The 19,955-nt window shown below is 35.4% G+C and overlaps 1 non-coding gene across 1 annotated transcript; it reads left to right on the forward strand.

The window, feature by feature from the left end:
- The first annotated feature begins 11,206 nt into the window (after positions 1-11,206).
- On the forward strand, positions 11,207-11,313 carry LOC141638878 (small nucleolar RNA R71). Its single transcript, XR_012542283.1, has one exon. It is a non-coding gene; the product is annotated as a small nucleolar RNA R71 (small nucleolar RNA).
- Positions 11,314-19,955: the final 8,642 nt, after the last annotated feature.

Here is a 19,955-nt window from a genome sequence, read left to right on the forward strand (position 1 = left end):
ATTATTATTATTATTATTATTATTATTATTATTATTATTATTATTATTATTATTATTATTATTATTATTATTATTATTATTATTATTATTATTATTATTATTATTATTATTATTATTATTATTATTATTATTATTATTATTATTATTATTATTATTATTATTATTATTATTATTATTATTATTATTATTATTATTATTATTATTATTATTATTATTATTATTATTATTATTATTATTATTATTATTATTATTATTATTATTATTATTATTATTATTATTATTATTATATATTATTATTATTATTATTATTATTATTATTATTATTATTATTATTATTATTATTATTATTATTATTATTATTATTATTATTATTATTATTATTATTATTATTATTATTATTATTATTATTATTATTATTATTATTATTATTATTATTATTATAATCCCGCATCCCCACCACCCCCCTTCATTTCCTTTGTTCCTGTCGAGAGAGCTGAGAACAACAACAAAAAAAGAAACAAAACCACAGCAAACCTCAAGCAGAGCCATAGTCACCATTTTCGTCACCTCCAACCCCAGATCCCGCCTCCATTCTCAACCAAATTTGATAAATTTTACACCAATAGCTTCCTCATCTAGTTCTCCTTCTCTGTATGTAAGAAAGGGCCAACCTTTCGTCCTATTTCAGAACGACCGTCTTACAAGGGATTCGGATTTTGGTCTACTTTCTTTCATTTTTGGGTTTAAGGTCACCCTTGGACGGTTCCTTGGACTTTAAGAGATCAAAAACAGGTAACGGTGATAGGTTACTCGACAAAAACGTCGAAATTCCGTCTTATGCGTCGTTTTATATGCTCTAGTTTATTAAATTTTGGTTCTTTTTATTTTTTTTCTCATTTGTATGTTACTTACCGTCTCAAAATGATTCTGAACTGGGTCATTTAGATTCTGTTTTGATTTTATTTCCGGTTGCTCTTTCCGTGTGTTTCGTATTGGGGTTGAATTTTGTTCAACTGAGTTAGCTTTACCATTTACCGCAAATTTCTGTGTATATTAGCTTCCTGCAGGCTGAAACAGCGAGTTCTTTATACTCCAGTCCTCCGATTGTTACTGATGGGGATATCACACACTCTGCGTTCGTTTTATTTGTAGAAAACTGAGTATGATTTAATTTGCTATAATCTGAAACTGGAACTCCTTTTACTTGAGGTATAGGCCTCCATATTTGGGTGTTTTCATGGGAGAGGTATAAATAAAAGGTTCTATAAAATGTCGTCATTTCATCGTTGATGTTGATATTCTGATTACCTTAACCACAACTGTTATCCTTCATAGTCTAACTTTATTGTATGAAAAATACTTGGTACGGAGTGTCAGTTACGAGACTCCCGGCTTAATTTTGATCCCTGTGGACTGTTTTGGTCTCGGCTTTGGAGCCGTGACTGGTTGCGTTGGGCTCAGTTTTGGGACATATAAAATGGTGCTTTTCGGGACTGTTTTTGGGGCGTAAGAGTGACTGATGTGGGACGGGTTTTCTATGCATTTTTGGGACCGCTATAATGTGTTGAGCAGGCTGTTTCGTGGGGTGATGAGGGACTATTTTAGGACTGTTTTTGGGTCATTTTGTGCAAGTTTTTCAGAGTTGTTCATGGACTGTGGTGGGGTTGTTTTGGGATGTTCTGTTGCAAGGTTTTGGGACTATTTTTAACGCGATTGAGTGGGCTGTTTTGGGACAGTCAAGCAGGGATTTTGGTGGCTGATTTGGGTAGTTACCTGGCTGAGATGGGTAGTTGTTTAGGTAGAGTGTTGGTGACAGTTTTGGGTTTAGTCATGTGGTTGAGCCGTGGCCTAGCCTCGGGTCGTGTACCTTCTTCAGTCGATTTAAATTCGTGTTTGGTTTATTCCCATCTCATGCTTTATATAACTTAATTCGTTAAATATCGTTTATTCATTTATTTTTCTCACATTAATCATAAATGTAGAACTTATTATTTATTCAAGTCAAAATTTGATGAAATGTCTCATTTACCTATAATATGAATTTTTGATCCGTTCATTCTCATTTATTTATCGTATCTCAAATATGAGTGAATTATTCTACTTGTTTAATTAAATTGAGTCATTTATAATTTAATTCTTGTTTTGCTTTTTATCAATGGTTCATTCCCGTTTGTTTACATTTTTACTCAAGTGACAAATATTGAAGAATTGGGTTACTCGTTCATGTTTACATGAATGACAGGTATTAGTTGTGCATTCATGGGGTGAAGACATGTGTGAGCTAGCGAGCACTTTGGCCTAGGAGTTGGTTTATTAGGATTGTTTAGACTCACCTTTTATTGTATCGTCATTCGAGGGATATATTTTCCCTCACCTTTGTCTATCACGTTTGTATAACTTAAACTCTATTTCCGCATTCTTTATTGTGTTTTGTATTTTAACGAACCCGCGCTTTAATTACTAAAAGTTTCAAAAACTTCCAAATTTCCGCTTTAATTTTATAAGTTATGTTTTCCCCTTTTTCGCGGGGTGTCACAGTTGGTATCAGAGCCTATGTTGCTGATCGGTCCGTTTCGTGTTCACAATTAAAGGTGTGGTCGTTGGGTCACGTCCGAATCAAAACACAATTTATAGCTTCATAAACAACTCTACAATTAGTAAAGAGGCAAGTAAGGTCGGATCCCAAGGGACGGGTATTGAAATGAGATTTCTATTGCAACAAGTGGTGTCTAAGGGGTGTCAAAAATTGGGTTGATGTAGAAGGTCACTAAACTAAAATAGCAATGAAAATAAACAAGCAAGATGAATTAAAGGGGTGTAAACAATTGATTAAAAAGCACTAGGGTGTCATGGGATCATAGGGGAATCATGGGAATTGATCATACAAACATGTTCTCAAATTATAAGCAAGCAATTATTGTTGTGATGGATTGAGTTGGGTTATATCTTACAATCCTAGGAAAGTTTGGGTCCCGGAGCCGAATCGATTAGATTGTACAACACCTACAAGTCGACTTAATCTTCCCTACTCAACAACATGCATGGTCTAATGAGACTCGAGTTGGGTTATGTCTTACAAGTCTCATTGAAAAGATAGAAGATGATAGTAAATGCAAGGATTCATAGGCTTAGCATTTCATCAAATATAACATGTGCATGAGTTGAGATCAAAACAAGCAAGCAAATAAAAGATGAAAGCATATTAATTTAAGCATGAATCATTCCCCATGTTGGTTTCCCCTAATCACCCATTAACCCTAGCTAAGAGACTACTCACTCATTATCATGTTGATCATGCTAGCAAGGTTGTCAATCATACCAACAATATGAAACATGATGAATAAATAAAAGTAATTAACAATAATTAAAAAGGGATTAAGAAAATTATACCTACTAATGATTCCAATAATAAAGTAAAGATAAAAGAAGTACTTGATGCTTGATTGAAAGGTCGCAATCTCCCAACAATAACCCAAATAATCTTCAATTACCCAAAATAAAGGATGAACAAACGAGAGATTAAGGAAATAAAACTTGTATTAGAACTTGATTAATTGTTGATTACAAAACTAAAGAGAGATTTGATTGATATTAACTACTCTAATTATTGATAAGAAGAACATGCTCCTCTAATTAGACTAATGGGGTATTTATAGTGGAAATTAGGGAGGATGCATTAGGGTTAACTAAGGGCTAAACTAGTAATTACACTTTTTAGATTGAGCAAGGAGGAGCCGGTATTTTCTGAGAGAAGGGCTTCTTTCTTCGTAGCTTGGAGAAGACAATCCGTGCTGTGCTGGAATCCGGGAGGAATAGGGTCGGGACGGGCGGATTCTAGCGATGGGGTCCGAGCGGATTCGAGGGAATCGGGGCGGATTGTGGAGGTGGAATCCGAGCGGATTAGAGGAAAGCCGCACGGATTGTGCAGCTGGGGGACGGCCGGATTGGTGACAATCCGCACGGATTGTCACTCAGCAAGAAATCTTCTTCTTTTCTTCCCTTTTCTTCATAAATTCCTTGGGGATTTCCTTGGGGACTCAAGGATCCTTTCTCAACATTCCTCCTCTACTATCATATGTACAAAGGCCTTCTAATCTTGTCTCTCCTTGATGCTTGGTCATTGGATTCGATCAACTTAGTCTCGTTTTGCCATGAAAATGCAAGATTCTTACTCCTTTCCTACCAAGGGATCAAAATCTCAAAGAATATGCAAAACAAAGAACTAAAGATAAGAAATGACCCAAATATGCACTAAAAAGCATGGGAACAAGGCTAATTCGGGGGCTAAATATGCGCTAATTATGGTCACATCAAATATCCCCAAACCGAACCTTTGCTCGTCCCGAGTAAAGAGGTGACAAAGACTAGGACCAATACTAACCTATTCTAATAATATAGCCGATATGAGACAATTAGCGGGTCTCACTCCGCCCTTTCAACTCACAACAAGACAACCATGAGGTAGGATGCCTTCTTGCAAGGCAAGGTGGGTCTTGCCAAAATGGCGACACATCCAAACATTAAGCGCACAAAATCACATAATGGATGCATCTACAAAAGAATAGCCACTTCCTCATCAAGTGGCGGAGGCACTAAAGAGGAACAAATTTAAGAGCATGTAATCCTTCACAAATACTAGTTCAACAAATTACTAAGGCTAAGAGGATGGCACTAAATCACCTCCAAATGGTGTTAAACTAGACTACTTTCGTCCTCAATTTCCAAATGCTTTCGTCAAGAGCGATCGGATGGTGGTGGAATGATGATCCCTATGATGCTAGTAGCATATGACATGACAAGTCTCGAATTCTCTACAAAAGTAAAGGTCATGGATCGTTCCAAGCTCGACCAAGTGGCTTGACAAAAAGGCTTTTTGGGAATGAAATGCTCAAATCTTTATTCACAACGGGTGGATATGACTAGTATTCAAAATTGTCCTCATTTCACTTTCACATTTCAAAAATTTAAGATGGGGTTTGTCCCTTCCGGGCTAGTGCCTTTGCTTTCGCCAATCGCTTATTAGGCAACCGGTTAACCTCTAGACAATAGCTTTTCGGGGTGATAGTCACTCTGTCTCTGGGCGGCCGAATTCACAACCGTGTGGGGGCCCAATTCAATGGATCCCGCACCAAAGCACATCGAAGTGGTACGCCTCCATCAAAACAACTTAAATTTCTCAACAATTCATAACATTTGAGGTTTCTTTGGCATTAGATTACTTCCACATGACAAAATTCTTTGAAATGAGCACTTCAAGTTTATTGATAGAAAATATTTTTGGGTTGCCTTACCACAAGGTCAAACAAGGTCACCTAGACAAGTTAACCAAGTCCACATCGCATCATGGGGTTGGATAGGTGACTCACATGCAAACCCTTGACTAGGCCTTGGGTCATGGGTCAAAAGATACTAGTATGACACTATCTAGGGTGTTTTACAACCATTCTAGTAGACAAAGTCTTAAGTTGAACAAGTATTTGTAATGGCTTAGTTGCTCTTGTCAAAGTTCCTAAATAGGCATTTTTCAAAACATTTCTAACATGCAACTACATGCCATGATGCAACTAATATAAACATCCTAATGCAAGTGATTCTATCAACTAATATGACATATAAACTAAATGCAAGTCCTAAGTTCACATTGTTATACCGCATCAATCAAAATAAAGCCACATAGTCATTAACATAAAGAGGAAAAAGGAGATTGGAAAGATCATACCATGCGGTCTTCAATATCCTCATGTCTCGGATGTGGCGTAGTCAATCAATGTGAACAAGGATAGAACAAACACAATATATACAAAACAATATATACACAAGACTACAAAGGGAAATAAACATGTTTTTGGGTTTTCAATTTTCAAATTTTTATGATTTTCGAAATTTTTCAATTTTTTTAGATTTTTGAATAAGAGTTAAATGTTAGAATTCCCATCCCCACACTAATATGGGCATTGTCCTCCATGGCCAAAATGATGGAAATTATGCAAAGATGATGCATGATTTCTATACTAAATGCAATCTATACTAAGCTACACTACATGATGCATGGTGTTTGTTATGACGGAGAGGATAATTTAGATTACCTCCCGTTGTGTATGCATTAACTTCCCCAAACCGAGTGAGACACTATTGCTAATGTCCAAGGATGGGTGTAGTTCATGCACACACTATGCAATGCATGAAACTAATTTGTCATTTTGGATTTTGAAAATGGGAACAATAAAATGAGAACACCTCAATGGTACCGAGGTGTGAGTCCTCTATGGTGCTAGGACTACTCCAACAATGATCAAAATTATAATTAAAACAAAGAGAGAAATAGACAAACCATGAGAGGGTAGGGGCCTCCAAGGCTTGCTAATCTTCCATCATGTTGTCACCATCACTTTCCTCATTAGAAGTGGTCACATTGCCACTTCCCTCGTCATTTGCTTCTTCACTTTCTTCCTCATCTTGCTCATCATCATCTTCACCATCCTTTTCTCCTTCTTCACTTGCTTCTTCATCAATGTTATCATCAACTTCTTCATTACCAACAACCTCATTGTCATCCGAAATGACCCTAGATGCACCCGGAAATAGGACTTCTCTATCCGCCCAATTAGGCAAAGGACATGATGGGTCAAGTAGTCCTTGCCTAGATAAGTGTAGGAGGGGTGGATATTGAGCCAAGTAAGCATTTTTCCGATCCTCAAAGGCTTGCTTGTGCATTGCTTGCATGAGAAGAGTCACATAATCATTTCTAGCTTCAACTCCTTCCGGCTTGAACTCTTGATACTCAAAGGGGTAAGGTGGTATGACAATGGAAGAGGAGGGCATTTCAAGTTCACCCTTTTGTTGTTGAATAATATACTCGGCCTCTTTAGAAAGGGGAAGTAGATAATTGGTCCGGTGGACGCTTAGACGACAAATCTTTGAAGGCAAGGTGAACGATCTAGCTTCACTAGTGAGCCATCCATACTTAGTGTCAAGGGGGTTATGAGCAACCCACTTGTACTTATGTATCATAGTATGCAAATCAACAAGATGACCACCCTCCTTTGCTTTATACTTGTTATCCTTATTGAAGTTAGGATCAAAGTACTTAGCTAGGATAGTGACTAGGCCGCCATTGGCAATAACGGTAGTGCCCTTCTTCCCACAATCAATGTTGAGCCATCTATCTACCAAGAGCCTCAAATAATTGTAAGGCTTGGTGTGTACTCTTCCAATGTTAAAAGCCGATTCAAGGAGAATAAAATCAAGTTTAGTGAAATGGTTGGTATCTTTCCTTGCAATTATGGTGTTTCCCATGACCTTGTGCCATACTCTTATGCCCGGATGGTGGACTAAAAGAGCACGACTCGCATGAAAGTCCTCAAATTTCCTCCCGGAAATTTCCTCCCAAAGAGGGTCAGGGTCATACTTTCCATAATTCTTAAAATAACTCGGTTCATCACTAAGACCCAAAATTTCACTCAATTCCCTAAAGGAAATGCGTCTACTAACATTAGCTAGACGAAACTCGAGATTCTCCCTACTCTCAACTTTGGTGACTTTCAAAGAACTCAAAAATTCCAAGGTAAGGGAGGGGTATGTCAACTCTTTTGATTCAAACAACTTCTCTAACCCCATGGCCTTGAAAAAGGCTCTAGTTTGCTCAAGGACACCCAACTTTCCCAAGGTGTCTTCACAAATAAATTTGGTGGATTGAATTGATTTCCTAGCAAACTTGGCAAAAGTATCTCTATGGGTTTTGGAAATAAAAGTTACCTCGGATATTGCAAAAGTTGATCGATTTCCGGAGTAGAAGATGTTGTTGCTCCCATAGAAGGTTGTTGTTGTTGTTGCATTTCCATGTTTGGTGTTGCTACCACCATAGCCAATGCTTTCTTTGCTTGAAGAGCCTTTTGCCTTTATGAAAGTGCCTTTGGTGCCTTTGTTGTCTTTGTTGCTCCCTTAGTCCTTGCCATTGATGAATTAACCAAGAAAAGAATAAAAAATCTTCAATTTGTAGTGTACCCAAATCGATTTAAAGGTGAAAGGCTTTGCCTTTATGAATTCAAAAATCGACTCAAAGGTTGAAGATTTTGTGCTTGGTTTTGATTTTTTTATTGAAGAAGGAGTGATTAATTTGTTGTTGAAAGGATGATTTGATTTGATTTTGGTGAATGTTGTTGAGGGATTTTGTTTTTGTGATGGAGAGGATGAGGGTTTTGATGTTTTGAAGTAGTGTTATGAATGAATGAATGAAGGTGGGAGGGATTTTATAAAGACCGAAATTTTCGAACTGCAGGGGCAATCCGTGCGGATTCTGCCCAATACGGGTGGATTCTGCACTTTCTGGGTTTGATAAAACTCGCCTAAAGACGGGCGGATTCAGAAGAAGACGCTCGGATTTTCTTGATACGGGACGGGCGAATTTGCCTGAAGACGGACAGATTTGAGTCCAGGAAATTTTTCCTGTTTTCCTTAGCAGATAAGTCGGGCGTCTTCTATCCAAGACGGACGGATTTGTAGAGACGGGCGGATTTGAGTTCAGGAAATTTTTCCTGTTTTCCTTAGCAGAGAAGACGGGCGTCTTCTATCCAAGACGGACGGATTTGTAGAGACGGGCGGATTGCAGTTCAGGACGCTCGGATTCTCTTACAGTCAAAAATATTTCAAAATTGCATCTCATAGGGACGTGCGTCTTCAACCCAGTACGCTCGGATTGCTGGAAAACGGGCGGATTCTCTTGAATCCGCTCGGATTGTACCCTTTTGTTCCCGGATTCAGTTCCATCCGTGTACAATGCATTTCCCTTACCATTCTTCTATTCTTTCTTCATGTCTCGTGTTCGTCATTGTGGGGGCACTACTAGGCATGGATAGCCTAGGCAATTGTCATCCCCACACTAAGGTAAAGCACTACACATCAATTGAAATTGTTAGTCCCTCCCTCACTTCTCTCAAACATGACAATTATCTTGATCAAAGTAAATAAAATAAATCCAAAGATGACAAAATTGAAATACAAGAATTGAAATGCGAGTTAGGGGGTTAAAAATATTTACAAATGGTGGTTTAGGGAGGACTCCACCAAACTCTCATTCTTGATGAGATGTCAAGGGGGCATGTCCAAGGTGTTGTTGATGTTGCTCAACACCTTGAAAAAGTAATCAAAAGCTTGTTCATTATTGTGGTAGAGGTCTTCAATAGACCTTGGCCCTTGTTGTTGGTCTTGATCGATGGCATTACCAATGTAGGGATTAAAAATCCCTTCAAATTCGTCGTCCCAAAGACCACAAACTTCATTAAGTTGATCATTGAAAATTTCTTGATTTGATGGAGACAACTCTCCCAAATTCTTCTCTTGGCCAATGAGGCCATTCTCTTCTTCCTTGGTTGATTTTGATGAGCTTTGCAAGCTCTCCTTGTCATAATTCACTTGCTCTTTGAATGGAGCATCTTCAATTTTCTTCTTCCATTGGAGTTCCGATTTCTTCCTTTCATCCTTTCGGCTATAATGATCAATCATAAAACATGGTTCATGCAAACGAGGAGCTCTCATAGTCTTGTCAAGATTAAAGGTTATGCTTTCATCTCCCACTTCTAGAGTGAGCTCACCATGTTTCACATCAATCACCGCACCCGCGGTGTGTAGGAAAGGTCTTCCTAGAATGATTGGAATGTTGGAATCTTCATCCATATCAACAATGACAAAGTCCACCGGGATGAAAAACTTCCCAATTCGTACGGGGACATCTTCCCATATCCCTAATGGTGTCTTCGTCGATCTATCGGCCATTTGGAGTGTGATGTTGGTGCATTTAAGCCCTCCCATCCCCAACCTTTTACTTACCGAGTACGGCATGACACTCACACTAGCCCCTAGATCACATAAGGCTTTGTTGATCGTCGTGTCGCCAATGGTACACGGTATTGAGAAGCTTCCCGGATCCTTTAACTTTGGAGGTGAACTCCCTTGAAGTATTGCACTACTCACCTTAGTGAAGGCGATAGTCTCAAGCCTCCGGATCGACTTCTTCTTTGTGAGGATATCTTTCATGTATTTCGCATAAGCCGGCACGTGATTGATTAATTCCGTGAAAGGAATTGAGACTTCCAAATTCTTCACAATTTCCATGAACTTTCCAAGTTTATCATCAAATTTGGGCTTGGCTTGACGACTTGGAAAAGGAAGTCTAATCACAATGGGCTCCTTCTCCTTGACATTGTCTTCATTTTTCTTTGAACTTTCTTCTTTTGATGATTCTCCATCTTTGGAGCTTTGCACAATTTCTTCCTTATCACTAGCTTCCACAACTTCATCTTCAACTTGCTTCTTCGGTGCTTCATACCTTGTACCACTTCTCAAGTGAATGGCACTAACCGTTTCATGTCTAGGGGGATTACTTTGAGGTGGTAATTGCCCCTTTTGTCTTTGTGAGCTTGAAGATGCTAGTTGAGTCAATTGTGTTTCCAACATCTTGGTGTGAGCTAGGATGTTGTTGATGGTGGTTTCCTTTGCTTGGCTATCTTTTTGCATTTGAGTGAAAAATTCTTGTTGATTCTTTTGCATTTGGAGGACCGCTTTTTGGACATCAAAGCCTTGGTCATTTTGGTGATTGTATGGATTTTGATTTTGGTAACATTGGTTTTGATTATAAAAGGGTCTTTGATTTTGGTTTCTCATGGGTGGTGGAGTGTATGTTGTTTGAGGGTTTTGAACATTTTGGCTTTTGTATGAGAGATTTGGATGGAATTTGGTGTTTTCATTGTAATAGTTGGAATAAGGGGTACCACTCTTGTATGCTTGGAAAGCATTCACTTGTTCATTTGTTCCCCTACATTCACCTTGGTCATGTCCCAAAGTTCCACAATTCTCACATATCCCACTTGGGATTGATGAGGATGCCGTCATGGCATTAACATGATGCTTTGGTGATTTTGAGTTTTCTTCAAGTCTAGCCATAGCTTTTTCAAACTTCAAATTGATTGTGTCCATGTGAGCACTAAGTTGAGCACCCAATTGATTAACGGAGTCCACTTCATGCTTTCCTCCTCTAGTAGCCTTGCGAGGTCTACTATATTGTGAGTTATGGACCGCCATTTCCTCAATCTTGTTCCATGTTTGATTGTCATCAACTTCGGTGAACATTCCATTTGATCCCATGTTGAGAATGTTCCTTGAATCCTCATATAGACCATTCCAAAATTGTTGTACCAAGAACCATTCGCTAAGTCCATGGTGAGGACATGAGCGACAAATTCCCTTGAACCGCTCCCAAGCTTCATACAAAGATTCTTCATCCCTTTGCTTAAAACCCGTAATTTGAGCTCTTAGCATGTTAGTCTTCTCCGGTGGGTAGAATTTTTTGTAGAAGGCTAGAGCCAACTGTTGGGAAATGTGTCCTCAACAATAGTGCGATCACATGATTTAAATATCATTATTAAATCTCATTTCAAGAATACAGAAGGGATGATACATTACATATATATAGTCAACTGGTCCACACATATCGGTAATGATTGGCTGGCTAGAGTTTGACATTACTGTCGTGCGACGGTGGTGATCAGTTGATCCCTTGAGGTCACACCTAAAGGACGATTCCCTTAATTGAAAAGGTTAATTAATTGTATACCGATACAGATTAATTAATTCCTTAAAATTGAACAATTCGATTTGTGAGAAAGAGAATATTGATATCTTATTGTAATGGGATTAAATAAGATTTATTTTAGTAATAAAATGCTTTGTTGCTAAAATTATTTATTGTTTGAGAAACAATAAAGATAAGAATGAATGGTTAATTATAATTACAAGAAGTTGTGAATTATAACTATATGACCCATTTTATTTAAGTGATCAAGCATCACTAGTCAATTTGTTGAATGTAATTTAATTAATTTATAAAATGATATTTATGTGATAAATATGCATTTAATTAATTAGTAACATGTATCATACTACATGTGACATATTTTGTGACAAATGACAAATTGACAAAATAAAATGGTAGTCCATTTTAAGTGAATGGACCGAAAATGGAGGGTGTGTTAGTGGGTTTTGGTTGTTTTATTTTATTTGATAAAATAAACATCATGATGACTACTCTTGACTAGCCTTGCAACCTACTCCACTTTCTTACACACCAATATTTTTGATAAGAGAAAAAGGAAAGCTATGATGCTCCTTTAGGCTAAAGTTGGGCGGCACACACACTCTTTATGAGTAGTGTTGGTTGCTTTATTTTTCCTAACACTACCATTCATAATACATGCAAGATGTTCATGTAGAATTTCCTCTCTTCTCTCTCTTCCATCTTCATCAAAAAGGATGAGATTTTAATCTAAATTGTTTATATAAATTACTAAGATTACTAGAAGTAGTATATGAGTATTAGTAATAGATTTTAAGGTAAACTACAATACAAACATCTAGTACATGTTTATTTGTGGGATTAAGGGATTGTCTTGGGTGCTACTAATTGGAGGGCTTCTAATTTGAAGTCAAGAATGTTCATCCATTAATGGAAAGCTCAAGAACTAACAAGAAGGAGATCTTGTTAGTGCCCATTATGACCGAAATCTTTATGGTGAGAAAATGTTTTCTTATCTTATTTTATTTATGTTTGCATGCATAAAATCCACATTTAATTTTATGACAAATTAATTTCGACATATATGAGTATGTTAATTTGTATATAGATCTACATTTCCTTCAATCGGTATCAAGAGCCACGGTTGTTTGCATGCAAATCGGTTAAAAGTTTTTCCGAGTTATAAGAATAACAAATAAAACTTGTAAAATTTGTGTTATTATGAGATATCACGAAATTAATTAATGCATGTTAATATTTCTGGTCCTAAAATGTTTTAGGATATTTTGGTTAATTTTTCGGATTTTTATTGTTCATAATTTACAATAATGGCATTTAAATGTGATTTTATGAGTAAAAATGTTATTTTTGATCTAAAATTAGCTATACTTCGAATTTTCCATTGATTTTTGGATATGTTGTCACATATATTATTTTGAGATAACCTGTAAAGTTTCATAATTTTTGGACTTGTTATGCTCGAAAAATGAATTTTTCATTATTAAATTCGGATTTAGGTGAAAAATAGGTTAATATGAGTTAAATTTCGAATCTGGTTATAGAAAATTAATATGTTGTCACATGCAATTTTACAAGATGTGTGTAAAATAATTGGCTATAAAGAAGTCTTTTTGCATGATTTATGAATTTTTGAAGAAAAATAGCATAAATAGTGACATTATTAGTGGAAAATTAATAAAACATAATCTATGACTTAGGAAAAACGTCTAATGTTGCATTTTATTATCTTTTTCAGATCTAAAATTGAAAAGTTAGTGAAAATAATTTTTCCATGTTTTTATGATTATTTTATTAAAAATCGATAAACCGCAACATTGTTTTTCGGGAAAAATTTCGAAATTTTTTAACCTAAGATTTTGAACATTATGAGTGTCATGGAATTTTTCCAGAATGTTCATGAGTTTAAATTTCAAATTTTGAATTTATTTGAAATTTTGTGATTTATTTGAAGTTTAATAGCTTATTTTTGTAATTTTGGTCCATTTATGAACAAATTTGTAAATAAAGGTTAATTATGGTCAAATTATTAGTGAAGACTATATTTTGAGTCCTAAGAGGTTAGGGTAATTAACTTATACATAAATATGAGTTTATGTATTTTTGTGATTATAAAAATGTTGAAATCACGCAAATCCGTAAAAACCGTGTAATATACGATATTGGCTAATTAAAGGCGATTTAGCATAAAATTGAGCATGTTTATACATAATATAATGCTGCATTTTCTTTATGATTGTCATAATTTTAATTTATGTAATTTTTGAATTATGTAATTTTACTTAGTATGGCCTTAGTTTTTAAATTGGTATTTCCCGAAATGTATGGGAATATCGATTCGGTTGTAATTTTTTATTGTGATCTCGTATCACCGTTTTTTAATTTAATAGATTTATTTTATTTTAGTTACAAATGTATAATAGGAAATTATGTAATTTATTATGTAATTTTATTCATTCCGGAGTTCCCAAAGACGGATTTCTTCAAGAATGGCGATACATAAAGACGGTGTTACCTCGAGATGCGTGCCACAACCGAAGTTCAAGGGACCAATGGAGTTGGTTTCCGAATATGTAATAGTTAAATAGTTTTTCTATTTTAGGTAAGGCCATACTAGGATTTATTTATTTTATGCTTGCATTTTATTTTATGTCACATGCATCGCTAAATCGCCATAACTAAACATGCATTGTCATTTTATCGAGTTTATCGACCGTGTCAATTATAATTATCGTAGTTCACCGCTTTAGTTCACTTAAAACGTGATAGATAATAAATTGACATGACCTCTCGCTAAAACAATTAATTAAGACAATACCTTACCAAACAGTAGAAACCATGAAAACCTATTTCGCGAGGGAGTGCGCTCGGCTACCCCGGGGTACAAACCTTGTTACGTAGGGGAAGTGGGTGATAAATGTCTATCCACCGAATTCATGTTGATGAGGGTTGAATCGGCTACCCCGTGCCTAAGTTGATGTGGGTTTGGATAATGGACACATTTATTCGAAATTTGGATTGAACTCAACAAAAGTAATTGATAAGGGATGCATCGGCTACCCCGTGCCCTTGTTAATGTGTTTTGGGCTATAGATAAACATTAGAGTAAGTTTATCGACCAAGAGTTCTAAAAGTAGAATCGATTAAAAAGTTAATCTACCGAGTTATATTGATGAAGGTTGCATCGGCTACCCCGTGCCTAAGTTGATATGAATTTGGGTCTTGGAATCATTTATCATAGTTGGGTAGAGGTCACTATGTAAATGCTTTACTTGTTATTTACAAGTATTAATATAACGATAAATGTTTTGTTTTCACTATTCCGTTATTATATTGTTCTATTTCTTTACCACAATTCATATACGATATCATTTCGTTTTTGATTCAAAACTCCATTAAAACATCGTAACTAAAGACAAATATGAATTTGCTTCTAAAACCTCATATGAACCGTTGCTAAGGATCTCTTTTAAAGAGTATAGATTAAAGTTATTCATTATCAAACAGGTTTTTGATTCTTGACTAACACATCTACTTACAATGGATTATTTTTCATGTACTTAAATGAATTAAGTACCTTGAAGCGATAAATTGTTTTGGTAATTAGTTTTGTCAAGAATTCGTAATTGACCAAAATAACGCAACCACTTCAATGAAAGTTTTAAGATTAAAACGAACAAATGAAGAGTAATCTTCATAAATTCAATTTTGCTTCTCAAATCAAAGACTCATTGAAATGAGTGGGAGCATTCTCTTAAACCGTTAAGATGAGGACGAGGTTCAAGAAGTAAAAGGAATTGATACAAGGTAATGTTAAAGGTAAAGTTGTTGAGAATGACGATACTAAACCTATCAATCCCGACCGATAAAGTTTCCATTGTCTTAAATGTTGGACACGAGAAAGGAAACTACCCCAAATTATTGAAGAATTATCAAGTTAGTTGTGGGACATCTAATGGGACCTTCTTCTTTAAAATGTTTATTTGATTAAACATAAAATTTTGCTAGTACTACTTCGTCAATATTAGAAACCAATGGAGGTTTTCATCATTGTACTTGATACATAGGATGATTAGAATATGACGACTAGCAACAATAATGTTGAGAGATAGAGTAATTGTGTACTCAATCTAGTTTTTGGATTTAAAGTTGTACTTAATTATGACTATTAAGTGCATAAACTCTAAATAAGAATATAAACTTGTTAAGATACAAAAGAGGTTTTCACCTTTGTAACCCTTTACACCATGATTTGATGTATGGCTAGCCCATCATCAAGGTGATTATATTCTAAACCAAACTAGAATGATATATCATGAAGATGATGTAAGACTCAAATTGGTAACCCAAGATTAAACCTTAAATTTTGGAATGATGAACGCAAAGAGTTATCGAGTACTCTTAAAACCATTAGATTGTTAATGGTATATGCGTATCTTGTATTCAAAGCAAGATGTCTCGTGCCTTTTGGTTGAAAAGGAAATCGAGGTTGTATATCATCGATCCAAAATAGGTTGATCATTTTTCTTTTACCAACGATTTAAGTTGACGCTAATATGTTCACTTAATAAGGTAAAAGAGAAATCTTTGAAGAATTTCAAAGAGTTCAAGGAATCACGATTTAGTCGTGATGGGATTATCAAAGTGAAGACTTTGACATAAGCCAAAGGAAATGTGATATAGTATCACAAATTAATCTCTCTTAGCACGCATTATTGAATAATGTGTGATTAGATAAGAAATCAAACGCTATTCGATATGATTTGGATTTCAATCAAGTTACTTAGAGTTACTTGATCCTTTTGGGGATTTTATCAATTTTGTCTAAATTATTTTTCCACTAAATCGAATCATATGAGATATGAAATGGTAAGGGTACCATGGTTGTAAGTTTTCACAAGAAACAAATGCTCATTTTTCCCTTGCAATTATCACGAGCACGACGGGTTTGCGGCTCATGAAGCTGTCTTTCTAAAATACAAGTTTATTTCTAGAAGACAGAGTGGGAGAAAATTATTCAAGAGCCACAAAGAATGTTATGTCGCAAGAAACTGGTCTTTCTTGGCTACATGAGACGTTTTGTGTAAGATGTTGTTTCTTTAAAACCTAGGAGGTTAAATTCGTCACTTGTTAAAAATGATGAATTCATGCTACTTTTAAGAAAGAAAAGAGCTTATAACTTACAAAAGAAATTGTTTGATTCAAGTTGATTACTTCTAGAAAGTAATGAACATATGACTTACATAAGAGTGTTTAAGTCACAACTCAATATAAGGCTTAGAGCCATGAAAATCCGAAATAAAAAGGGCTTGATTAGTTGCAAAGGGTTGTGCACTAATAAAGAGAGATTTCAAGGTTTGATTGGTTGCAAAGGGTTTTGCACCAATTGAAATGCTTAAGCCTATTTGGATCTTCTTAGGGATTGTGTTTCATTATTATGAAATACATAGCGAGTGAATCTAAAACCCACTTCTTCAATTAGAAGGAATGTATTCAATACATGTCTTGAGTTTAGTAGATTCTTGCAACCCTAAGATAATGTGAAACTTGAGAGAGGGTCTTAAGTAGGACATCATTGAGTTAGAATCAACATTTTGATCATGTGACAAAACATTTCTCGATAAGTCGAGAAATTGTGTTTATACATGAAGTTTAGTGGGAGTTACGGAAGTTTTAATTAGTTCGATATGTGGATGACATATTGATCATTGAGAATGATTTAAGACTTTTGGAGTATTATAATACATCTTGAATATCTGGATTTATGAAAATAAATCCACATGATATTAGCGTCAGTAAGAAGTCTTATGTTGATAAGATTCATGACTAGTTCAATTAAATTGAACATATTTGATTGATTCCATTTGCTTCCGCTGCCGGATCAATTAAATGAGTAATGATGTATAACACTTCATATACTTTGAGTATGATGAATTGTTTTCAAAATCGAATTTAAGTAATCTTTACCTAGTATATAAAGATTATCCTTAAGTGCATGCAGAAGCATTAAGGAAGTAAAGCAAAGTGTTTATGATGCAATTTTGTGTAAGGGTGTTACACAAGTGACAATTGACAATTGAGGTTGCGCATGGTTTCCGACAAAACCATAATCAAAACACATTAGGATGGTTAAGACACCATTGTGGCTATGATAATTAAGAAGTAGATTTTCTAGAATCGTTCTAGGCAATAAAGAACAATGAGAGATATTTATAACGGAAATTGAGTACACTTGCGATCATGAGATGTGCAAGAAGGATGAGTCCCGCACACTGTGAAAATAGTGGGAGCTATTCTTAGGCTAGAGGGCCTATGTCTTGATTGGATCTCGACACGTACTCAGAAAGTTTTGTAATGCAAATGTATACATTACAAAGGAAAACGAGTATGTAGTGAGGTTGAGTAAGGTACAAGAAATTGATAAAACCTACTAACCAAAGCCTTCTCAAAGGCTAAACATGATGAGTCATGTCATTTCAATTGAATTGAAATGAACAACTACGTACAAGATCAAATTAGATTATAGAACATGAAATAGTAATCAGGCATTGACTATTCATATGTGATAATCGCATTTGTCGTTCGAGTTTTACTTTAAAACTCTTTTATTATACTTTGTTACATCCAAACGGGTTGTAGAGACAATTGAACCCCGTTAAAGTGAACACGGATTAGCATTGTATTCGCCCATAGTCACTTGTATGAGGTGACGTCTCGAAGTGACTAGAGTGTGATGCGATTGATGGCAAGTTCAAATGCCATAGAGTCATGTGAGATGACTAGTCGATCACATAGGCGTGATGTTAGGAACACTTTGTCGGGCAGTGACCGCTTATAGAGTTATGGCAAATTTATAAAGCCTGGTCGTGGCGAGAGCTACTATGGTATTCTAATGAGTCGATTCTTTGACTAAAGACTATTCGCCTAAGATGGCACAGTTTCAGATTAACTTTGATTTGTGTTACTACGACCTTCGTAAATGGGGTCAAATGGGCATATTTTGGGTTATGATGGCTGTGGCTAGTCGAAGGGAATGAGTGCGATAGGAATTGTCCACCCCCTTGTCAGGGTTAAAACAATATCTCAGGGCCACTCGAGGAGTAATGAACTGGAAATGCGTGGCCACGCTCGGAAGGTATCCAGAGTGGATAAATCCGGTCAAACAGTTATTCTCCAGATCGAGGAAACCACTCTCGATATGATCACTTGCAAGTACGACCTGAAAGACACCTTGCATTGAGTGGGAGATAGTAATAGGACAAGAGAATTGGTGACGCACACTTGTCGAGGACAAGTGGGAGATTGTTGGGAAATGTGTCCTCAACAATAGTGCGATCACATGATTTAAATATCATTATTAAATCTCATTTCAAGAATACAAAAGGGATGATACATTACATATATATAGTCAACTGGTCCACACATATCGGTAATGATTGGCTGGCTAGAGTTTGACATTACTGTCGTGCGACGGTGGTGATCAGTTGATCCCTTGAGGTCACACCTAAAGGACGATTCCCTTAATTGAAAAGGTTAATTAATTGTATACCGATACAGATTAATTAATTCCTTAAAATTGAACAATTCGATTTGTGAGAAAGAGAATATTGATATCTTATTGTAATGGGATTAAATAAGATTTATTTTAGTAATAAAATGCTTTGTTGCTAAAATTATTTATTGTTTGAGAAACAATAAAGATAAGAATGAATGGTTAATTATAATTACAAGAAGTTGTGAATTATAACTATATGACCCATTTTATTTAAGTGATCAAGCATCACTAGTCAATTTGTTGAATGTAATTTAATTAATTTATAAAATGATATTTATGTGATAAATATGCATTTAATTAATTAGTAACATGTATCATACTACATGTGACATATTGTGTGACAAATGACAAATTGACAAAATAAAATGGTAGTCCATTTTAAGTGAATGGACCGAAAATGGAGGGTGTGTTAGTGGGTTTTGGTTGTTTTATTTTATTTGATAAAATAAACATCATGATGACTACTCTTGACTAGCCTTGCAACCTACTCCACTTTCTTACACACCTATATTTTTGATAAGAGAAAAAGGAAAGCTATGATGCTCCTTTAGGCTAAAGTTGGGCGGCACACACACTCTTTATGAGTAGTGTTGGTTGCTTTATTTTTCCTAACACTACCATTCATAATACATGCAAGATGTTCATGTAGAATTTCCTCTCTTCTCTCTCTTCCATCTTCATCAAAAAGGATGAGATTTTAATCTAAATTGTTTATATAAATTACTAAGATTACTAGAAGTAGTATATGAGTATTAGTAATAGATTTTAAGGTAAACTACAATACAAACATCTAGTACATGTTTATTTGTGGGATTA

This window comes from Silene latifolia, unplaced genomic scaffold, assembly GCF_048544455.1.
Source record: "Silene latifolia isolate original U9 population unplaced genomic scaffold, ASM4854445v1 scaffold_221, whole genome shotgun sequence".
NCBI lineage: Eukaryota > Viridiplantae > Streptophyta > Magnoliopsida > Caryophyllales > Caryophyllaceae > Silene > Silene latifolia.